The sequence below is a fragment of the Columba livia genome, chromosome 10 (assembly GCF_036013475.1).
Source record: "Columba livia isolate bColLiv1 breed racing homer chromosome 10, bColLiv1.pat.W.v2, whole genome shotgun sequence".
NCBI lineage: Eukaryota > Metazoa > Chordata > Aves > Columbiformes > Columbidae > Columba > Columba livia.
Genome location: NC_088611.1, coordinates 9,195,649 through 9,218,583, shown reverse-complemented (window position 1 = coordinate 9,218,583; position 22,935 = coordinate 9,195,649). Strand labels below are relative to the sequence as shown.

The window sequence follows — 22,935 nt, the reverse complement described above, 5'->3', positions numbered from 1 at the left end:
ATTGCAGATACAATGCACTGTGTGGAGGTGAGTAGTCCCGTCCCTGCACCCGAAATGACCACCACTGATCAGAAATGCAGCTGAAGAATGTCACTGAGAGGCAAAATTCCAGTGTCAGAAATGTCGGTGCAAACTGGAAATGACTCAGCTGAAACCACTCAGATTATTTCGGATTTATAGGTACCAGAGGGGTGAAATTCGATCTCTTAGTTATTGATAACTTTCATAGCATTTTAGAAAAATCTCATTTGTTTTTCTTTGCCTCTGCAATGGTCAGGCTTCACTGTAGGAGGGGGAAAGCTCTGAATTTCTGAGATGCAGTTTGGGATTTAAAACTTCAACAGCATGATATGCACTGTTATGCCCATTTGTGCTGTATAAATAAATACCCCAAAATGTTTTCTAGATTCTGCCTTTTCTATTACTGAAAGCAAAAGCATTTGTGCTTCCAAAATGGCCCTCAAAGAGTTGCTTTGCATTTACAGAGATTTTCAGATTGGCAGGGAGCCACTGGACAAATTATTGAAAGCCACTGAAAGCTAGAAGCAATGTCCAGGTTAGACATGGAAGCACAATTTCACAGATATTATAAAGCCAATTCAGATTTCACTTACAGAGGAAAATGAGGGTAACAATAAAACACACTTCATTAAAAAATAACCATATTGTTCCAAAAAGTTCCCTGTTACTGCTTCTACACCTAATATAATTCTTCCAGATTAAAACAATCCTCAAAAGAAAAAAACCTCAACAATTCTGCTAGTTGTTGAGTGAAGCTAACATGAGGAGGACAGTCAGAGTGCAAACACCTAGCTATGTGATTCACTTTTGCAGAGGTTAAGAATGAAAGTATGAACTATGATTAACAAGAAGTTCTTTTTTAATTCTCATATTTATTTCAAGTTAAACAGTCTATTTCTTCAAAATTACTTGCTGCATCTTCAAAATATTGTTTTGTTTTTTGAATAGTATACAACGATTCACTGCAAGGGTTCACTAGTCAAATGTCAGAAGTCTCAGCGTGATTGGCTTCTGAAGCAATGTGCTATTGTTTCTGGTTGCTGATCGGGTGATTTATGCAATCCACTGAATTGCAAATTGCAAACATAACAATAGAGAATTAGCACTATCTTTGAAAGTCTGACTCCTCATCCCTGTACACCTCAAATTCTCCGTTTGTAAGTGGTGATGGTAGCACACTGGAAGGATATATGCTTTTCTGCTGAGATGCTGTGGGGACTGCTGGATGAGATTATGTCTTTGGCGAGAGCCATCAGGGAGAGAGAGTCACATGTTAGGTCTGTGCCCACACCTTGTGTCTGAAGAGGTGCTACATGCTCCTGTTGGCTCCTGTTCTGAGGGCAGGGGCAGGCAGCACATGTCCACAGCAGCCCTGCTATGCTGGGGAGCACCAGCTCTGGGGCAGGCACTGTGGTTCCTCGCCATGGCTGCAGGCAGCTGGTGGGGCTGGGCAAACCCCTCACTTGGTCCCAGCAGCTTACTTAAGAGGACGATGCAACCCTGTACACCCTGCCTGTACCTGCCACCAGGATACTGCACACTGGTCCCAAACTACCCCTTTTTCTCCTCCTGGCACCTCACTTCTGTTTCTTTATAACCAGAAGCATAAGACAGCTCGTTAGTTCATCAGCAGAAGTAACATACTTGGGAATCACACAAATCCTCAAAGATTAAACCATCATTTAAATTCACTTGTTTAGTTCATAATCTCAGTGCCCAGCTGGGAAGTAGGCAAGAGGTGGCTTTGAGAGCAGCAGCTGCCCAGAGTCAAACCTTGCAAGTGAAAGTGTCATGCTGGAGCAAGGGATATGCTTTCCAAGGACACATAATTATTTGGGCTCTTTCAAGTAACATATTTTGCAACAATAATTACTCTTTTTCTGAAGCACAGCAGATATGTTTTTTGGGCCAGTGCTTGGCCAGTATATAGGGAAGTGGGTAGAGAGGGGAAAGCACCACCAATTACACTGGATTCTTGGTAATTTTACCGTTAGTTCTTAGAGGAAGAAGGTGTCCACATCAAAAAAGGAAGTGGACAAAACAACTATATTGGTATACTGAAATGCACAGGACTACATAAAGGACAATTAGTACAACAAATACACTTGAAAAATAATTCTACTACAACTGATGAAGCAGTTTCAGTATTAGTGTAACTAGATAGAGGTGTTCTAAATAGGGGGCAAATACTTTCTAAGGACAAACGAACCTCCGACTCTCATATATTACATGTTGTAGATCCAAGAGGTGTGTTCACAACACCTGCCTGAAAGCTGCAGATTGACAGACATGCAGTATGCATGGTGGCTTTGCTGGGACGAGTTTGCTTGTAATCCTCTGGTTTGGCTATGTGACGAGAGTTACTGTTTCTGCATTAAACTGAGGACACTAGATTTGCTTTGTCACCAGCATTTTATGCAGGGAAGACTGTATGCTAGACTGACTTTTGGCAGGGTGTGGAGAGAACAGCTGTACAGGCAATAATTAATTCCATAATTGCTTTAACCTAGACCAAAACTGAGACAAACCATAGACAGGAACACAGTGCTGCCAATGCTGTGATCAGCTCTCTGTGGAGCCAGGAAATGCTAACAAAATAGCTTCAGCGACATCAAGAAAGAGCTTAGCAGACCTGAACCCCATAATTAGAAGTAAGATTTTCAACAGGTATCTGCAAAAGTTAGCTCCACATTAACTGAATAAGCCATGTAGGGCAGAGATGCACATTCACAGCTGTGTCCCTCCTGGGAGAAGCTATTTTATTGCCCATCTTTTGCATCTGGAAGCCTAGCAGTGAATATAAACATTATCTTTCCATAGTTTCTGCCTAGATGATTCATTCACTCAGACTGCGTGGATGTTACCAGTCCCTCAAATGAGGCTGAACTTCCTCTGAACAGAGACACACCAAGAAATGGATGCACTTTTTTCAGTATTTCATTGTTTTAGCTATTTCTGCTAAAGTTGTTTCCAAATGAACTGATGTCAGTGGGTGGCATGTGCATGGTTTCTGATCAGCTGTGCAAGTCCTTTCCATTGTCATGAATATCGTAACCCAGCAATGATATCCATAGCCTTTTGCATAAGCCTGAAGCCTGGGACACGAGCAGTATTGGTGGGGTCATACCTTCCCCTCTCGATCCACACCTGCAAGGATGCCCTTGTGCTGCTGCCTCCCAGGGACACTGGCAGACCACACACTTGAGGTAGCTCTTGCTGAGCAGCTCTGGTGTTCCCTCACACCACCTGCTCACCATGGACTATTTTTAAAGTTTTGGGTGGGATTTTTAAACTACGTGTTATCAGCACAGTACAAAGAAAACATATGGCCAAAGCTCCATGCAGTGAGCTGAATACACAGCTGATGGTGAGCTGAAGATCTCGAGCTCAGCTATCCTGTCCAGATGAATACTGTTGGTTTAGCTATGCCAGTTTTCTTATGCGATTCTTTAAATAACTGTATAAATAAAGTAGCTAACATATTTTCTCAATGCCTTTGGGTATCTACCTTGGATTTTAATTTTCTGCCTCATAGAAAATGATGTTTGTATATTACAGTGGTGAAACATCATCAAAATATCTTTACATGATACAGAAAAAGGAAACCATATAGCAGAACAGAGCAAACCATCAGTAACCGCAATACCAACTATACAGCCTTTCATTGCAGCGCTTCTTGCCAGTAACGATGCCTTGCATGTATAATTGCTAGTTACTAAATGTATTACTGGCTTTCAGGGGGAATTACTACAGAAACAGTCCACAACAATTTTTCTGTATTACATTTGTAGAAGTTCTGCAAGCTTTGCCCTTTCTCTTTGCTGTAAAATCGGAGGAAACTGCTGGTCTCCCACTGAAAAAGTGAAGGCACTCATGACCTGAATCTGAACACTGATTAAAGTGCTGTTTCTGGACAAGTGCTTGGCATGAAAAAAAAAAAACAAACATATAAAATATATTATATAATTTCTAAAAGTAAAAATTATCAACAAGTATTTGCAGTCCCTCATTATTGCTGCCAGGTGCACATGTAAATGCCTGCTGGCTACTGTGGAAAGCGTAGAACCAAAAGCGGAACTGTGACTATACGACAAGATGAAGAAAAATTTCTGCCTTATAATGAGAAGGTGTCATATTTGCTATGGCTGTCTGCCCCATAAGTCAGTCTGTCCTTGGTAAGAATCAATAAAGCTTAATAAACATGCATTACCTTTTAATTTAAAGTCTATTTAGTGCACTTCAAACATGTAAACTTGTGAAACCAGGCCTTTGGGTTTTGCCTCTTCTGACTAATTAAATGCATGTTATAATATACTTAAAGGAATTTAAAATACTGTAAACAGAGGGTCAGTTTCTTCTTTGACAGTGTGAGTCTAAATGGAGAGTAAGTTTCAGTTTCATTGACGCTCTTCCCCCTCATAAATAGTATACATGAGCACAAATTCCATCTTTACATGATATAATCCATGAAGTATTGTTAATTCATTATCCAGTGGACTAATGAACAACAGACATTTAGTTCTTGTTCACTACTACTTTATATTATGTTTCCCAGAAGTGAAACACTTTATTCTAAACTAGACTTTTGGAATTTATTATTTTTTCTTCTTGTTTCTGATGACCACAATTATTTTTCATAAGCAGCCCCATTTCTTTACTTTGCACCAGCTATGGAGAAAGGATAATGGAGGGAAAACAAATCACAAATATGACAATGATAATAGCTGGCATGAATGTCCTTTTCCAGAGTACTGCATTTAGTTCTTCCAGTTTTTGCAAAAAGTGCAGGTGTAATACTTCACTGAAACAGGTCACAGCAAAATTTGCTATCTAGTAAAAGATGAGAGACATCTCAGAACAGAAATGTTAGTAGCACAATGACTACTACTACTGTTGGAATACAACGATAGCTTTGTAGTGCTAATTCAACAATTGAAGTCCCTGTGCCCTGGGAACTACACACAAGAAGTTTTGGTCCCTAACTTCTATTCCTTTCATATCCTTTCTATTTAAAGAGATCTTTTGCAAACAGAAATATAACCATTTTATACTCTGCATGGGCTAACCATACCAAGGGAAACGTCACCTCCAGTCACCACTGAAGGGATTGAACATTGTCAACCACCTTCTTCCAAACACCTCTTTTTTACCCAGTGAAGGCTGTTAACAGAGTTAATAACATGGTCACTCACTGCAAGCAAGCTCAAAATTCAGTGTTGGAAATTTGTTACTGCACCTAGTTTGGTTTTCATGTTTCTGTAAGATACACATTCGTAGTATGACTAACACATTCGTAGTGCTTCCTGTGTGTTTTTTATGCAGATGCATGATTTGGGCTGAGTAAATATTTGTATTTCCCTTGCTTTTCCTGTTAACTGCTTTTAGACTAACTTGTTTAAAACAAATTAGTAAAAATGAAATCTCATTAATGAAACAGATGGGACAGGACATGCTTATATTGAGATTCGTGTCTGCTTGCATAAAGAAGAAAAAAAGTCTAGCTACAGTTTTGCACCAACTCAAATCTGGAGAGACCACAGCTTCAGTTTCAACTCACCTCAATGATACTGGCGTGGAAGGCAGAGTCCAAATCATGTCCTTGTGCTTCCTGTGAAACACTCGGGTTTCACCAGTTCCAAGTTAGGGTCCAGTGCTGAGCTTTTTCTCCAGGGAGATTCCCATCACACCTGTGAGACAATTAAGCTAAATGAGTGAACTGCACAGTTAGCATATTTATTGATTTTATTTTTTTTTTACTAAAGAAAGCAGTAGGCAGATATCTATAAACACGTCCAGGTTTAATCTAGTTGGCCACTGGATGTCACTGATGGCCTCAGAAATACAATGGTAGCATGTAAAAAAAAATATGAACAGGTATTAAAAGAAAACTCTGTACATCATCTATACATTTGAAGTGGAGATTAACAGTGTCTCATTAGCTTTGAAAGACATTACTACTGGAGTTCTTAGGTCCTCGGTGTAAATGTGTGCAAAACTTTCTCACTGTGGTAAAAGAAAAATGGTGTCTTCATATAGTAGCAGAATAAAATATCTACCATTTCCATAAGCTGATGCAGAAACTCATTATGATCACAGATAGCCAAACTGGTAAGAGATTAATTGTATCTGAAAGACACCCTGGTCAAGGTCAAACATTCTGAGTAGTTTAAAATGCCATTTTTTTAAATTTTTATTTACTTCTTTTCTTCCTGCTTGTATAGTTCCCCTTTAACTCTGAATGGGAACTGCCCATCAGTCAAAAAGAAAGATCACATTTGAGCAATTACTGAGCCAGTGTGAAGCAGGAGGTGCCAAAGGTCTGGTTTTGTTGGCTTGGGAGGTTGGGTAACTTGGAAAATTCTCTGGCATTTTGGATGCTCACCCATGCTGAAAGGAACTCCTGCATTTGGGGACATTTGCTAGTCATCACTGCCTTTAGCTAATGTACCCTAAACTGACAGGAAAGAAAATTGTTTTGTTTCTTTTTTTTGGTAGGTGAAAATGTGTCTAATGCCTTAGTCCTCTAGTGAGGGCAAAGAAACTCCCCATGAAATCAAGCGTTGCTAAACATCTGTTGGGCCTGTTAGTAACTAAAACTCATTTCTGGAAAGAGCAAATATGATTGTTATTTCCCTACATTTTCTTGGGATAAAAGCTGAATGAGGTTGCATGAGACTGAGAGCAGAGTTACTGCTATGAAGTGCCTCAGCAAAAAAAAGTGACAACTGCTAATGGTGAGTATGTGAAAAATATCTTCATTAAGCATTTGAACAAATCCAGTGTTGGCCAAGTTTTTTTCCAGAAGACAAAACAGCCATAGGCTGAGCTGTGTTCCTAGCAATACTGGGAAGACAAGGCTCCTGAGTGCATAATGAACAGCTAGAAGGCTGTTGAAACCAAAAATTCAGGGGTTAATTTTTGTACTAAGCTCACATTTAGAAAAACATGAAACAGATGTTCATATCAAAATCTGGTATTTTTCCGTAAGAGCCAAACATGAAAAAGAAGTGAAGTGAAAGCATGCATGCTAATAGCTCCTTTCAAATAGTTTAGTCTTTTTCAAATGCAGAGATGTTCAGAAAATCTCAGTCTAAGCAATTCTGGGTAACGTAAAAAAAGTCTCTACTGGCTTAAGCTAACAGAGTTGCTGCATTATCTCAACAGGAAAGAACTTTTCTCTTGGGGTCTTCTGTCTCACCATCAAATTCTTGCACTAAATTAACTTATTAATCGGCATGTACATATGTCTCTATGTAAAAGGATAACATGTGGCAAACAGGCAACCTGCACAGGGAAATACTGACCGCACTGAGGCTGCTCACAGAAAGAACAATGCAAAGGATAGTTAGAATGGTCCTTCTATGATCAAAGCTATAGCAATAGTCAGACATGACACCATAAATGAGAAATGTAGCACAAATAATACAGAATCAATGATATATTGTACTCACCATTTTTCCAGCAATTTGCTGTATTAGTACTTTGGTCACCTGACACCAGGGGCAGCCCCTGGGTCATTGTAGGCTCCACAGCTGCTGTGTTCACTGTAGCCCACCAGACTTTCGATACAGCTCTGGTGGCTGCATGTGTGAATCCCTATATGTACATCTAGCTAACTTTGGAAAGACACTGTAGAAGTTTGGATCTGGTGCTGCTATTTTTGTAGATCTAGAGAATAATTAAAAGTAGAAAAATGCATAATTATTTTGAGTAAAGTCAGCTTCACACTAGCAGCTCAGTGAATGATACCAAAGATACTGCTTGTGTAAGCAAGCACATTCTTGACAATGTCCACTAAGAACTGCTCTAGTTTAATCTAACCACACTTCACCACTTCTACTGGCTGCAATTCTGTCTCCAGAACATTTTCTACAGCTGTGTTGACTGTCTCTTTCAGAGATTGTGAATATTTTCTCTCCGTTTACTTCTCCCTACTTGGCCTGTTCTTTAGGCTTCCTTCCAGATATTCAAGGCCATACAGATCTAGCTTCATGAAGGATTTACATATGAAAAGCCCCAACAGGCAAAGACTGACCAGAGGTCCATCAAGAGCTGCATTGTCTCTGATGTTGCTGATAGGAAGCGGATTGTGTCCTACTCTGCCCACTCTTCTGTGCCTCCTCCTCTGCAACACTGACTGGTTTTTGGTACCCTTTTCTGCACCTTTTCTGGTTCTACTGTTTTCAAAATGTAGAACACCAGGATTGTACCTGGTATTCAAAATATAGGTATAGAGTGATCCTTAGTTTTGCTTTTCTTTCCTGATAATTCCTTATGGTTTATATTGTCTGTGAACTGATGTTCTCCTAAACACATCTATTATGGTTCCAGATCTCATTCCTTGGGAGTGCTAGTAAGTACTTCAGGAGTACGCCTTCCCGTGGTTATGAAGCCATTGTGTTTTTAAGCGACTCAGGCTGAACAACCTAACTCAAGATGCTCCAAGATCTGTACCATGACATGCTTTTGATACATTACAAAGACACTAGTCCAAAATTCATGGCATTGGGTTCTGGCAGAAGCAGCCAAGACAACGTGCAGCTCAGTTCAGGTTTGCTGCAGAGACATTATCCAAGCTTAAACTGCAGTGTGGGCATTTGCTAAGCACAGGGAAAGGGGCCATGCATTGGCACAGTAAAAGTAGTGAAGTCACAGGACTTGCGCACACACAGGTTGGAAAAATTAATAAAGATGGGCAAGGGGAAAGGAGAAAGGACAAGGGACAGCCTCTGGAAGGACTAGGCTGACGTTGAGAGCTGCTTCCTTCATTTTATACTGTAAATTGATATTACTAATACGGGATTAAAGCACATCTCATTTACTTTGCTGTGGAAGTTAAGACTAAAGCAAGCAATTGAAAATCTATTTATAAAGTGATATTTTTTTTTCCTACTGGAGAAAAAAAAGAAGAAAAAAACAGCTGATGGTGTCTCACACCAGCTAGCACTCTTCTAAGAGACCTATTAGTGTTATGGAAGAATGCAATTCTGTTCAAAGTAACTGAGCTTGCTCTGAAAAAGTAAGGCTGGGTGCCAGAAACACCACAATTGTTTTGGAATAGCTCTCAGTCTGGCCAGGACACCTTTGCTTGCCCGTGTCATCTTCCATATGCACATCACTATTCCTAATCTCCTGAATCAAGTATCAAGCCAAGTGCCTTAATCTAAATAAGACTGTTAATAAGAATAGTAATAAGCAGGTTAGAGGTCCTAGTCCTGGACTTAGGCCAGGCTTCCACTACAAACTGCAATATCAGTCAAAGAGTATTATCCTTTCTTATGTCAGCAAAAGTCCCTGCTGTCGACTGAGTTATGACAAAACTGTGTATTCACCAGGGTAGCTTATTTCACCCATATTACGCAGCAAAAGTGTAGTTTTGCCAGAATAAACATGCTTACGCCAAGTGCTAGGACAGTTCTCTAGAAATAGCTGCACTGGGAAAGCTCTCTGCTGTGGCCCAGGTTTAGGCACAGGGAGATTGTAGGATTCTGCCCTAGCACAGATAAGACTACAAGGCCAGACAGTGAGAGACTGGGAAATGTCCCACTTCCTAACGTTACTGTCTCCTCGCCTTTGTAGCAATGAGATATTGGCAACTCGAGACAAGCTGCCTCATGCAGAGCAGCTACAGGCCAAAGGAAGCTAACTATTTCTGTCTTGTTTAATTTGTCCACTTAAACAGTTAATCCCTTTGCAATGTCATTTCTTGGCATAGATACCACATCTGTCTATTATTTCTGAAAAGATCTTTTTACTAATGCAGGTTTTTAATATATGAAACAGTTTGCATCAGATTACAGTGCCTTAGCAGTAGCAGACCACTGTCTGTAGGCATGCATACAGACAGACAGATGGACATATGCATCCACACATGCACATTACCTCTAAACATCTCTGCTCTGTCCCACCTCCTGGTTCTTCTCTGTGATCTTTGTTTTCCCTCTTTGCTCCCAATCAGAAACAATGCAGAACATGCCCCACGCAAATTGTATTCCTGTGTGCTAAGGCTTCATGTACAAAATCCAGGGTGTAATAGATTACCTTTGATATTTTTTAATTTGCTCATCTTTTTTATCTTCTGCTTCACTGACGATGTTGCTGCCTTATTCAAGCATGCTTAACCTTGGCTCTGCTTTGCTTTAAATCCACTCTTACTTGCAAATTCTGGGCATACTGGAGAGAGATGGGCAAAGAGCCATGAAGATGAAGAAGGGACTGGAGCATGTCTCATATGAGGAAAGGATGAGGGAGCTGGGACTGTTTGCTTATTTAGAGCAGGGAGCGCTCATGGGAGACCTCATTAGTGCATATAAATACCTGAAGGGAGGGTGTAAAGAAGATGAAGACAGGCTCTTTTCAGTGGTGCCCAGTGAGAGGACAAGAGGCAATGGGCTCAAACTGAAACACAGGGGGGTCTGTCTGAACATCAGGAAAAATTTTTAACTGTGAGGGTGACCCAGTACTAGCACAGGTTGACCAGAGAGGCTGTAGAGTCTCCATCTCTGGAGCAGTTCAAAAGCCACCTGGACACGGTCTGGGACAACTGGCCCTAGATTGCCCCACTCGAGCAGGGGGATTGGACCAGATGATCTCTAGAGCTCTCCTCTGACCTCAACTGTTCTGTGATCCTGTGAAACAGGATACTTGATTAGTGTTTGTGTTAGGTTCAACATGATGTTGATCCAGCAAATGAGTTTTTCTTCTTATTTTGTAAAAAGTTTGTGACAACTGCCGGGCACACTGGAATAATTTAAACTTCTGCAGAAACAGCCACTGGAGTAGCCGGTATATAAGAAAATGACTTACATAATTAATATCAACATGCACAATCCTGATGCTGAAGAAGCAGCATCTGTAACTAGAAAACCAGACAAGAACAGCAGTGGATTTCTCTTCCATGATTCTTCTATTTATCCTTGCATGAAAGTGATGAAATGTCAGATGTTTTTACATGTGTGAAAAGATCTTGCACAGAGGACTCATGTCTAAAATGTGCACATGGTGTTTTTACAACAAAAATAATGTTGGTTTGCAATGCCTAGGTATATAGTATTTTTACTAGAGCAATGAGAGTTTTAAAAAAAGCTGAGAAGACATGCATGTGTGTGTATTTTTTCTCCCTTCTCTTCTAAATAATTTAATTTTAATCCATTCAGAAATAAGGAGAAAAAGAGGAATGAAAACTGAGCATAATATAAATAGGAAAACAGAAATTTACCTGCACCTTGGACTTATTGTGTAAAGACCTGTGTTTCCAACAAACTGTTGTTTTGTTTTGCTTTTTTAAGCGCATACAAATAATGGGCCATGGGAAGGTTATAGAGTAACAGAGTAGCTAGAGTCAGCTGAAAAGACATTTAGTTTGGAGCTTGCCAGATACCCTTCTGGTAACTTAATATTAAGGTTTTTATGTACTGTGGGGTAAATCTGGTTCCCTGGGTCAAATTTGGGTGCATTTTTTTGGTGGAATGCATTCTGTAGCAACTGAGACATACTCTGGCTATGACTTTTGAAAGTAAAAGAAGTGGGCAAGAAAGGTGTTTTGAGATAAAATTTGAATGGAGATATTTGGCTTTAGACAGTGAATACAGAAACACATTTTCAAGGGTTATAGAAGACAACTTAAAACAACTAATCTGCAAGGCAGAAAAAAATGAAAACTGTTATTAAATTATTATCAAACTGTTATTGTAACAGAAAACTGTTATTAAACTTACACTAGTCAATTTACTTTCTAAAAAAAGTATGTAAACATTTCATTATATTTTGTGTTCCCAACTCCAATGCCAGACTAAGTATTTATATGTACATTATAAACCAGGTGTATTTGATATGTCATTCACTAGTCTGTGTTGATTTATTGTTTGGGGTCTAGTAATAAAAAGATAAATTCCTTACAGTTTGACTTCAGTTATTCTATTCCGGGCTTGTTAATATGTTAACTGTGTATTCTGATTCCAATGACTTAATGGTTTCTATTAAATGCTGAATAAAAACCCCTTTAGGGAAGCCAGCTAGAAATGCATGACTTATTCAGTGTGAGGTATCTGCAGATGATTGACTAAAAAAAACCCCAAAAAACTAAGCAGTTTTGGACTAAGGCAGAATTTTAAATCAGTTTCGTCTCCAAACATACAGTTGAAAACCCGTTGGATTGTTTTAGACATCAGTGAAAATGTTTGTATGTGAAACTAACTTTGTCTTTATTACACATTTGTATCATAAATTAGAAAAAAGATCTAAGGTAAATGTTCAGCTCATCTGGTTTGTAACAAAAATCATGACTATGGTGGATAGGGTACAAAGATGAGCTCATTCAAGAATTCTTCTGAAACAGCAATGTATCATCTGGGTAATTTTAAAGGTCCCTCATGTCATTGCAAGGGTGGTAGAAGTAAGCTTTTTCAAAAAATATTCTTTGTAGTACCCTATTAAGCCAATGCCTAAAATTGAGATTTCACTAATGAAAGACTTCCCATCTTGTAAATATTGGGTACAAATTTTCCGTATAAAAATCTGGACTGAAATGGATCACAGAAAATTGTCTCTTCTTCCACTAAACAGAGATGACTTACAGTATCATTAGCAACTGTTCCCGAGAATATTCTGTTTTGTATTATTTTATATATACAATGGGAATTTATTTGAGGTTTCCCAAGTTTACTAGTTCCATTCCCATGAGCTAACAGACAGTAGATCAAGTGCTTAACAGTCAAGTATTCCCATGGCAAATATCCACCAACGTCCCTTTCATCTGATGCAATGGCATAGTGCCCATTCTTCTGCTTCATCATTCTCCTTCAGTGCGCACAGTGTTCCAGGAAAGGGCCATATCATGTATTAGACTATGTGGGAGACATTAAGCCTAATCTTTAGAACCTTATGGTTCTGTTTCGTTTTTTGCTGACCACTGGAAACAATTATGGCACAGACAACACATGAGAATGCCTGACAGCTTCTTCAGTCCCTTTGCACTCAACCACTTAGGAGTCTTTAGGTTTTAATTTATTATAATCACAGTCCAAATCCTATGTTTGCATCAAAATCCTGAAAGTGAGCAAGAACCAGGCAACTGGTGATCAAGGTGACTGTCATTAGATATTGATCAAATAGGTAAAATACACTTTTAAACAGACATTTTCTTATTTCTGTCGTTATGCCAGGCGATACATTAACAGCTACTGATACCCATTTATCTGCATTTTTTGTGCTTACCATTGCTGAAAGCTCGTAGCCTTCATGCTGATTATATTCATCATAACTGATAGCTGCTACTGGGATTTTTTTTCATAATCTTTGCTTTGCCTAACAGTTTTCAAAACAAGATTTGGGCATCCATAGAAAGTAGATGGAAAATAGATGGAGTTGGTGACGTTATGTGCAAGACTTCCAATGGGCACCATGCATTTCAGTCTAGAGAAGCAGAGTCTCTACGGAAGATGCCTTCACCAGAACGTACAAATGCCTCAAGAAAAGTTGTTAGGTTCAGAGAATTCATGAGCTTCGGAAGTACAGTTTGAAGATGAAAGGCTAGAGGTTGTGGAAGTGAGAGAGATGACAACTGAACAGTATAGAAAGAGGACTGGAATATAAACCAGCCAATCTGGAAATCAAAGCTGATTGAGAGACAATCAATTTGCAGGTGATTTCTTGTAGGAAAAGGGGAAAATGATAAATTAGGACAGTATTTACTTTGCAGACTGGCTCCAAACCCTGACTAGATACTAGGTATTATTGGAGATTGTCTCACCTATAAGCTACTGAAACTGTCACCAATAAGTGTACTGCTGTTGGCAGAGCTCAGGAATAAAGCTTATGAGGGCTGGGTGCTTTTAGATGTATGCCATTGGCTGGAGAAATTCTTGTCAATGGAAAAGAGAAAAATCCCAAGCCCTCAAATCTTTAGACACCTTTCTTAATTTTTCTCCACTGAAAAAGGGTAAGAAACCATAGCAGCATGTTTATTGGTGACCAACACATCAAAACTAATCAAGATGATAAAGGGATGGAGCTAACTAAATTTTTGAAATTGAGCATACAGTGAGCAGATATTATAATTCTACCTAAAATACGGCACAAACAAGACTCACGTCTAACTGTTTCCTTAAGTCACAATCTGTATGTGCCCCTAAATTTTCCCATAATTTTTCTCTTGCCCTGGATACTGGGGATGCTTTACATCTTGTGAGACTGGCAGGATGGCATCAAGTGAGGCCAGCCATGTGGCAGCTAAGCATGATAAATGCTGAACAGAAAAGTAGTCTCCAAATTTAGTAACAGGGATAGTTGTAAATGTACTTATAGTGTGCTTTTCAAAGGTTTGGTCTCTGTTTATTTTTAAATAAACAACCTAAAACGTCACTACTTGCTGAGACTTTTGCAAACATCTTTGCTCTAAAGTGACATGGAATGCAAAGAAAACTCAGATGTTCTGCAGACGTTATTATTGATGGCTCTACTTTAGGCTTTGACCCCATATATATTTTATGCAATAGTTCTGTCTCACTCTAATTGACATATAAAAAGGCAAAATCAAAGAAACATTAAAACCCCTGAATTTCTTAAATTATAAAAAAAATATTGGATTTCATTTGAACCTTTTGTTCAAAGGTAGTTTGGTTTTCATGTTCCCTGAATCAAAGAAAATTTCTTTTCGGATGCATTTTTTAAAAATTAGTTTAATCAGACTGTATTCTATATTCTATACCTTTGATCTGATGTGCCTGTGTCTGCTTTCTTGAAATACCTCATATATAGAAGCCTTTTGATGCTTTGAGAATTTTACTTGAAATAACAAACATATACAGCTAAATTAATGTGAAATCCTGTTCTCTTTGAGCATGGACATTGAATGAGACAAATAAAAGGTCTGGTATGTCTGTAAATAGTATTTCCAGAAGGACTAAAAAAAACCACTACCTTGCTATAGCTTGCCCAAGACCGTCCTTGTATTATTTCTTTATAAAAATAGCAGATTTTTGCAAAAATAAGCAGCAATGTTCACCCAGTCTCTTAACATTCCTTTCTACCTAAGGTTCCAGGTAGTCCTATTACACTCAGCAGCAGAATGGGCCAACTCTAGAAGTAATTTAATGTTTCTTTTGCATATGTGAATGATGATCCATTCTTGGCTCAAGAATAATACAAATACACATTCCTCAGAGGAGAGATGAAGGATTGACGTGGATTTTTCAAGGATATTTTTTAAGAGGACATCTTGTTGAAAATGACTGAAATAAATTACAGTAGGTAGGTGTGTATTCTGTTTCTGTCATTCAAATGTCTGAATAGTGACTGCTGTGAGTAGGAGGAAGAAGATGGCAGTTTTTCAGGCACTGAATTCATATGCTGTTTTTAATTACTCACACACTGTAGTTCTCAAGAATAAATTATGACAGTAGAGGTTACCATCATGCAAAAATAAAAGCACACTAAGCACCATACATATATAGCAATCACTATTTTGCAAAAACTTATCTTACTACAAATTAAGAAGGACTCGCTCATGTCTCTTATTGGTCTTCAACAATTCACAGATTGTTCATGCTTATCTACATACTCCCAGGACTGGTGCTGCCATACCGCAGTGTTTAGACTGTACATTCATACTCCATTAGGATGCCTGGATGGCATGGTATGTTTTTTTTTCCCATGGCTCCAGGCTGTTCAGTCTGGTTATGGCAAAATTATTTTATAATTTGGATAGTGCAACAAATGCAATGAGAAATGCAAAATCAGAAGTCAGCTGAATGTATTTCATTCCTGTGATTTCTTTACTTCACTTGGAAGATCCTTGGGTTTAGGAAACCAAAATGCTTCCTCTCTTCTGGTCCATACAAAGCTTCTCCTTCAGAGCCTGGCATCAGCCCTTACCTTGAGGCTTTGCCTCCTGCTTCACTATTTGTCTCCTGTCATACCAACCTCTCTGTTTCTCTTTTTTTGAAGGTGGTGAGAGCCTGTGTCATTTTGAACTGCCTCAGCCCCTTGGCGAAAAGATCAAAGCTTCCCACTTTGCTCCGTCTCCCTTTGCTCCTTTGCATCCCCTCACTTTCTTTCTACCCTTCTGCTCTTTTAGAGTTCAGAGATGAAAAAAAAATGGAAATTCTCTTCAAATGGTAGATTCACAAAGTTGAATGGCCCTCAAGCATTAATCCTATACCAAGCATCAGAATTTCTTCTGTCACCAACTTCATAGCTTAATTTAAAGCAAAAACAAATACAAATGATTCACTAATAATGTCCTAGTCTCTGAGGGGAACATTTGATCTGATATTAATGTAATACAAAACAGAATGCTTAAATTGTACATGGAAAGATATAGTAAATCATCAGACACATGACGTTTTTAAGCCCTGTGGATCTTTTCACCTGCATCTTTCCTGCATGTTGGTACATCATTTACTGCCTTTTTTTTTTCTTTCTTTCCTGGTGTGTGGAAAACATAACTGCATTTACATGGGATTTCCAGTAAGAATTCAGACATTCCTTAGCTAATAAACTTATTTACCACAAGTGGTAATGTGCAGGTGTGCATTCTTAAACAAGCAAACATCAGTTCAAAATGGGTTACACAAATCCTGTGAATACAAGATGAATCTTGCATACTGTGAACTTTCATATTTCTCTCTTTTATTGTTCTGTGTGTCTCCATGAGTGGAAAGGAATTATAGGTGGTTGTTTGTCTACTGTACCTAAACTGTATTTTGCATTTGTACCTTCTTCTTCTGTTTGGCTTTTTAAAAAGAGGTGGGTGCCTTTTGATACCTATTTTTTGGACACCAACTGACTGGAGACCAAAGCCGTTTACCTGGCCCAAACATCATACCATGAGAAACCCAGTGATGACAGCTAATGCACAGAAGAGACCACACTGCAGTAGGGGTGTTGTTAAGGGGGTAACAGGTATTCACAGCTCTACACTCCTCCTTCTGTTGGTTCAGCAATTCTGTCCTGGATATATGGGCTGCAATGCCATATATCAGTAATGGTTCGCCCTGCCACTCCCTTCCCAAGGCAACTCAGGTTCAGAAGGCCTTAGCAGTGTCTTCACCAAATCAAACCTGGGATCCCTTGGGTAAGACTAGACTGAGCTACATGGCCCTGAACTCCTGTTACCCACCCTTGAATCTATGAAAAGCTGTGCTGAAGGAAGCATGGTGGTTGTGTGCTCTCTTTTATAACTAACACATTTCTCTTACGTACAGGACTTACCTTCACTCTAATGTCCCAATCTTGGCCAAACCTGTATGAATACGGATGTGAGGCCAGGAGGAACACAGCTTATCCGGCAGTAGAGTGCGGCTCCTCGCGGGTCCTCATGCCCAGCTGCTTCTGTGATCCTCAGTCCCATGGCATTTCTCCAGCAGGCAGCACAGAGGCAGACCTTCCAGGTGGCAGCATCTTCCTCTTGTAATTCCATTTTCTGTTTGAGAACATGCAACATCCTGGCTTAACAGTGTGCATGGAAGTCAACAGGAAATAAACTAATGGATAAACTTACTACAGAGGGTAGCAAACGATCACAAACACAGGTCTGCTTGCAGGCCCCAAGCTATATCACAGCTTGGCATTCTTTGATCACCAGTGGGAGATCTGACAAATGTTAAAGGAAAACAAGGGTTGGTTAAATACTTGTGAGAGATTTCATTTCTCTGGAACCTGTTTATCTAAACCAAAGCAAACATTATCTTCAGTGACTTATCCTTGTGACTTATTTCCCATACACACCATAGATTAGTAAAGCATGTTTTTAGATTTGTTGACATTTAATAAAAGCTAAACACTCCAGGGGAAATGAAATAGTTTTTATTTTGTAGCTATAGCTGAATTTCCTTTTGGTTGGAATCTTAGCTGGGTGCTCCTAGCATTTATATTCAATTAGAATCGAACACAGCCAATATAATTTAAATCAAGAAGCATGTTTGTATCTGTGTGTGGAGACCATCATTCTGTCATATTCTCACATGCATTAGGAGAAGAAAATACATTCCTGTTAATTTTCCTTGTATTACAGTCTTAAGGAAACCTGGCAAAAATATAGATTTGCATGAGTAATCAGAACAGTCATTTGGAGGTTTAGAAACTGAATCATTGACTTAATCCATATGTTTCGGCTTGGATCTCTGAAATGTACCATGCTTGTTCTGAGATGAAAATAGAGCAGTTTTAAGAAAGACACCTGGAAAAAAATATAACTATGTCAAACTATGTCAAACCATCTGATAATAAAATATGAAACAAAATACATTATATTTATTAGTGACATTTGAAAGACAAGGTATATATCGTGACGTTATGCTAATGCTATTCTCTTGAAATTTTATTTTGCACTTCATAAGACTGAAACCGTTGGATCTAAATGTACAAAATTATTGATGGAAGACTATCACAAGCATCACCATTCCACATGTCTTCGCATTCAGCATTGTAAGGGTTTTAAAAAAATGACACTTAAGAAAGCTGTAATACTCATCAGCAAGTCCTTCCACAGCTTTCAGGTCTGGCCAAACAGAAGTGTTAAAACACATTTTCACCTAAGATCATTGAAGTTAATCACTTAAATGGCAATGGGAGGGATTGGAGAGGGGATTAAAGTATTGTAAAGTATGACTTAAAAATGTAAAGAATTATCAGCATTTAGTACAAGAATATGTACATACATGCACACACATTTATAAACTTTCTGTATTTAATGTTAACTTCAGAAACACTGAGTAGAAAATATCTTCCCCTTTAAGTGGTTTATAAGGTTCATGTGCCAAATAATATTTAAAGTACGCCTATTAAACTGAAAATGGATGCTACAACTTATTTGAATTAGAGTTGCTAGTGTTACTTCTTGCTTTACCAAAACTTGAGAACTTATCTCAGATTTCTATTCTATTCTATTTTACTCATAAGTTTGTTTTTTTTTTTTTTTTCATTATCCTGTGAGCTGCTGCAAACAACAAACTGCACTTACTGCTGCTAAAATAGGCTCCTTGTTACATGAAAAGACAGTGCTGGTAGTGAACTAGATATGAAAGGTTTGTTCTAGTAATAAAAAACCTCTTTCTCAGGACCATTTTTCCTTCTGTCTCACAGTTATGGGAAGATCAAACACTGTCTTAAACAGAATGATTCTATGCTTCGGCAACAAAATGCTACTTTATTATGTAGAACCAATAAGAAAATGAGTCTGTTGTTTAACAGTCTCTCTGAAAATTATTTGGCTTCTTCCCTCATCTCTGTGTATAATGAACTCCAAATCTATGCCCTATTACTTTGCAAACACAGCCTCCCCCACACATCTTCCCACCATCAGACAGTTGGAGGTCCCAGGCTAACAGCAGATCCCCAGTGCTAGTACATATTTCCCTGAGATTTGGAAAAAGCCTTAAATAGATTTTCATTGGTTTTAAAAACAAGGTTATTTTGTGTTAATAATGGGCATATATTAGGCTTTAGATAATTGCTTTATGTAACTTCAAGTTTTGCCTTTCAGCTAAATAAACACTGTATGTGTTCACAGGTGTATTGTCCTCAAGGGCATTCTGCTTTTCAGGGTGGCAGCTGCTGCCAAGGTGTTGCTGATACAGCTCTGTGTATAATTTATTGGAAACAGGTGCCGGCTTATGATGAAGATAGACAGGAAACTAAAGCAGACAACATGTTTAACCACCATTTAAAAAGTTCAGGTTCAAAAAGACAATGTGTCTGAGATGTTTGGTTGGTGTTGCCAGCATCTTAGTGAGAGTTTACAAGCTCCCAAAAATCACCATAAGGAACAGATTGTCCAGGAACTGCAGGAATTGCATTCTAACGAGCATTGCATGCGATGGCGCCAGTGCTCATTGATTACACAAATCCTGTCATTTGTAACTAACACAAATTAGAGTATGTAGTCCTGGGCTGATGTTATAAATGACTCTGAAAAAAGGTTAGTTTCTAAAAGACCTCAGGCTGAGTGATGCTGTGTGGTACATAACACCGTTACGTGCACAGGCACACTGGGACATTTGAACATTTTAAGGATTCTACAAGTTTCCTCTTATATTTTACTGTATGAAAACTCCAATGAATAACTGGTAAGCACCGATAGGTCAAGGCAAAAGTGGAAAACTGATTCCAAATTACAGAGGAAGGATGGACACACCAGAGGAGAGTTCCTCTGCCACCCGTAACTTACCCCAAACCCATGCAAGGCATACAGCAGACTAGTGGGTCAGTGTGTTCTGTGAGCTGCTGCAGCCCATCAGCACTGCACAGTGAGGGAGCAACAGAGCAGAGACCAGACCCAGTGCACATGGCAATTGGTAGAAAGCCTTCTTTTGACCTCAGTGGGCTTTGGATTAGATCCCAGGAGAACAAAATGAACTTCTTTATTTTCCGTGGCCAAGTCAAACCATTAAACTTACTTAAACATTGCTTTTTCCTCCCCCCTTATTACTTCCTTTTGCTTTTATTGTAGTTTTAAAGCACTTTTTTAAAATACAAAACTTTCAATATGAGTTCATGAGGATGTTTATTCATGGACAGCAGTTTGCATATTTTAGTGAGTAATCTCCAGTTTAATCTCTAGTCTCTATAAGATACATATGTAGTAAATATGCATACTAAATATTTTTAAAAGAAGTTGTTAAAGTGTGTGCACAGTTCTTAAACCTCAAACCTTAAATATCTCAATGATTTACATTTAAAAAAATATCCAAAGGCATTAGACCACATTATGGACTAATAGCCTGCCAAAACTCGTTTTTTTGGGGATGTTTGAGTTACAATATATGAGTGTAAAAAGGCAACTGAAACAACAAAATTTGGTCAAGAAAATATTGACCCCAGGCTGAGATCTTGTATGCCAAAAATGCTGACAAAACTTTATACCAACCCTAGCAGGCATGTCATGTTTAATATTGGCAGTATATGGGAAAAATATTTGGCAATTTAATGCTTGTATTAATTTGAAAAACTTTTATGCAGAGGATATAAGCTTTTACATTACCATTCCTAATTTATACCAGCCTTCCTTTTCTTTCTCAAAGGATAAATGATCTACAGTAGGGAAAGAGGGACATGGAGAGAAATCCCCCAAACATATAAACAAACGAAGCTGTTTGCTGTACCCCACCCAAACCCACATACCTGACTTGCAGTGATCACCCCTTCCATCTGATGGATAATTCAATTTTCATGCCATTTACACTTCTGGATTATTTTTTCACATATTTTTTTCATAGGAAAGCAAATAGTTGAAATAAAAATAAATCTTTTTAAAGAAATACATGTAGAAAATCTTTATTTATATTGAAACCTCTTCAAATAAATATTCCGTTAACAAACTTGTGTAAAGAATGATAATGTTTCATACCCTACCAAGTGATGAAATACAATGCCACAAAACAAGTGGAGAAATTTGATGATTGATTATTAGACTTCTTAAGCAAATAAATGTGCACTAGTTAATGATAGTTCTTTGTGATGGGAGTTTCGCTGCATCAGTGCTCCATAAGGAAGTAAATGAATGGCAGCAATTGATCAACTCTCTAGCCTAATGCTTTGTATTTTAGAGATTTATTCTACCAAAAAAAAATTCTGATAAATGTGGTGGTTCAAGCTCACACATTGTTGTACACCAGTAATTAAACTGTGGAGATCAATCTGCAAGTGCAGCATGAAACAAGGGGTGAACATGCCCTCCTAGGTTATGCTGTGATCATGCTTTTTATAGTCAGTAGGAAGGAATTGTGGTGGAGCTGTGTGTCATGACCACATGTGAAGAAGTTATGCCCTGATGATTAAAGAATGACTAAAAAGGCCCCTGCTTGTTTACTAAAACAAAACCAAACAAGCCTCACAGGATCAACACTGTGGCAGCTGAGAAGGGGCAAGGCAGCCCTTTTCCCAGTGTTAGATTTGATCATTTCAAAACACGTATTCCTAGTTACACACCCAGGTCATGTTCTAGATGGGTACCAGAAATAATAATAATTTTTAAAAAAAGGATAATGCAGCCATTAAATAACTGCAGCAAACTTCTACTTTATGGCTATCATTCATATTTTCATATTCAAGACATGAAATGTGCATGCTCCCTGCACACTCTCGTGCCACTGGTATGTAAAATTCAAAGCCTTTGGTCCCAATAGAATGAATGAAGGCAGCTACTTTCTTTCTTTCTTTCTTTCCTTTGTTAAACAGGAAGATGGTACATGTAAAAAGATAAAAAAAGATTGGAAACCTGTTAAGGAATCACTGAAGTTCTATAAAGCCAGGTGCAAACGGTAAAGTTTTTCAATTATTTTAGACAGGGACAGTGGAGTGTGGCAGAATTAGAAGGGTGACTTGTGTTATCTCAGTGAAAATGGGCAATATCTTCCTCCTCATCAGACCTGGTGGAATTTGTGCTAATGGTCACAAGGCCTGACTGTGACAAACCTCCGAAGGCATTTCTGAAGAGTGAGAAAACAGTCATGCCTGGAAATGAGTGGAAAAGTCAGTCACTCCCAGTTGCACTTTGAAAATCTGACAGCAGACAAAGAACAGGCTTTGAGCAACACAAAGCAAGAGGTATGGACTTCAGACTTCCTGGAATTTAAATAAAGTTACTGAATAATACATGTTTATCTTAGAGATCATTCTTAATTTGCCTGATTCAAACCTTTTTGTTCCATTCCCTGCCCTGAACTATTACAGAAGCCGGGAACACCCCTCAGAAGCATGGGTGGCTTTTCATGATGTGTCAAGCAAACGAGGAATACTGGAAGAGCGCTTTGCTTCACATATCAGCGAGTGCTGTGCAGAAGATAAATGAGAATAAACAAATTTGCAGTAGGCAAAAGTAACAACCAGCACATTGGCTCCTTTCACAGGGACTGAAGACACAAAGGGATTTTTAATAATGTTAAGGCTGCCTTAAATAAAAAATGTCATTCATTC

The 22,935-nt window shown here is 38.6% G+C and overlaps 1 long non-coding RNA gene across 9 annotated transcripts in view; it reads right to left on the bottom strand.

Annotated features, from left to right (window-relative positions):
• Nucleotides 1-22,935, bottom strand: part of LOC110356443 (uncharacterized) — a 71,779-nt gene that overhangs the window by 37,099 nt on the left and 11,745 nt on the right. For 6 of the 9 annotated variants that reach the window (XR_010475073.1, XR_010475071.1, XR_010475070.1 and 3 more), the window contains 3 exons: nt 17,233-22,791; nt 7,473-7,689; nt 5,579-5,708 (listed from right to left, as the gene is read on the bottom strand). This is a non-coding gene — a long non-coding RNA (uncharacterized LOC110356443). The remainder of the gene's footprint in view (nt 1-5,578; nt 5,709-7,472; nt 7,690-17,232; nt 22,792-22,935) is intronic. The other 3 variants (XR_010475068.1, XR_010475072.1, XR_010475074.1) reach the window with 2 other exon arrangements.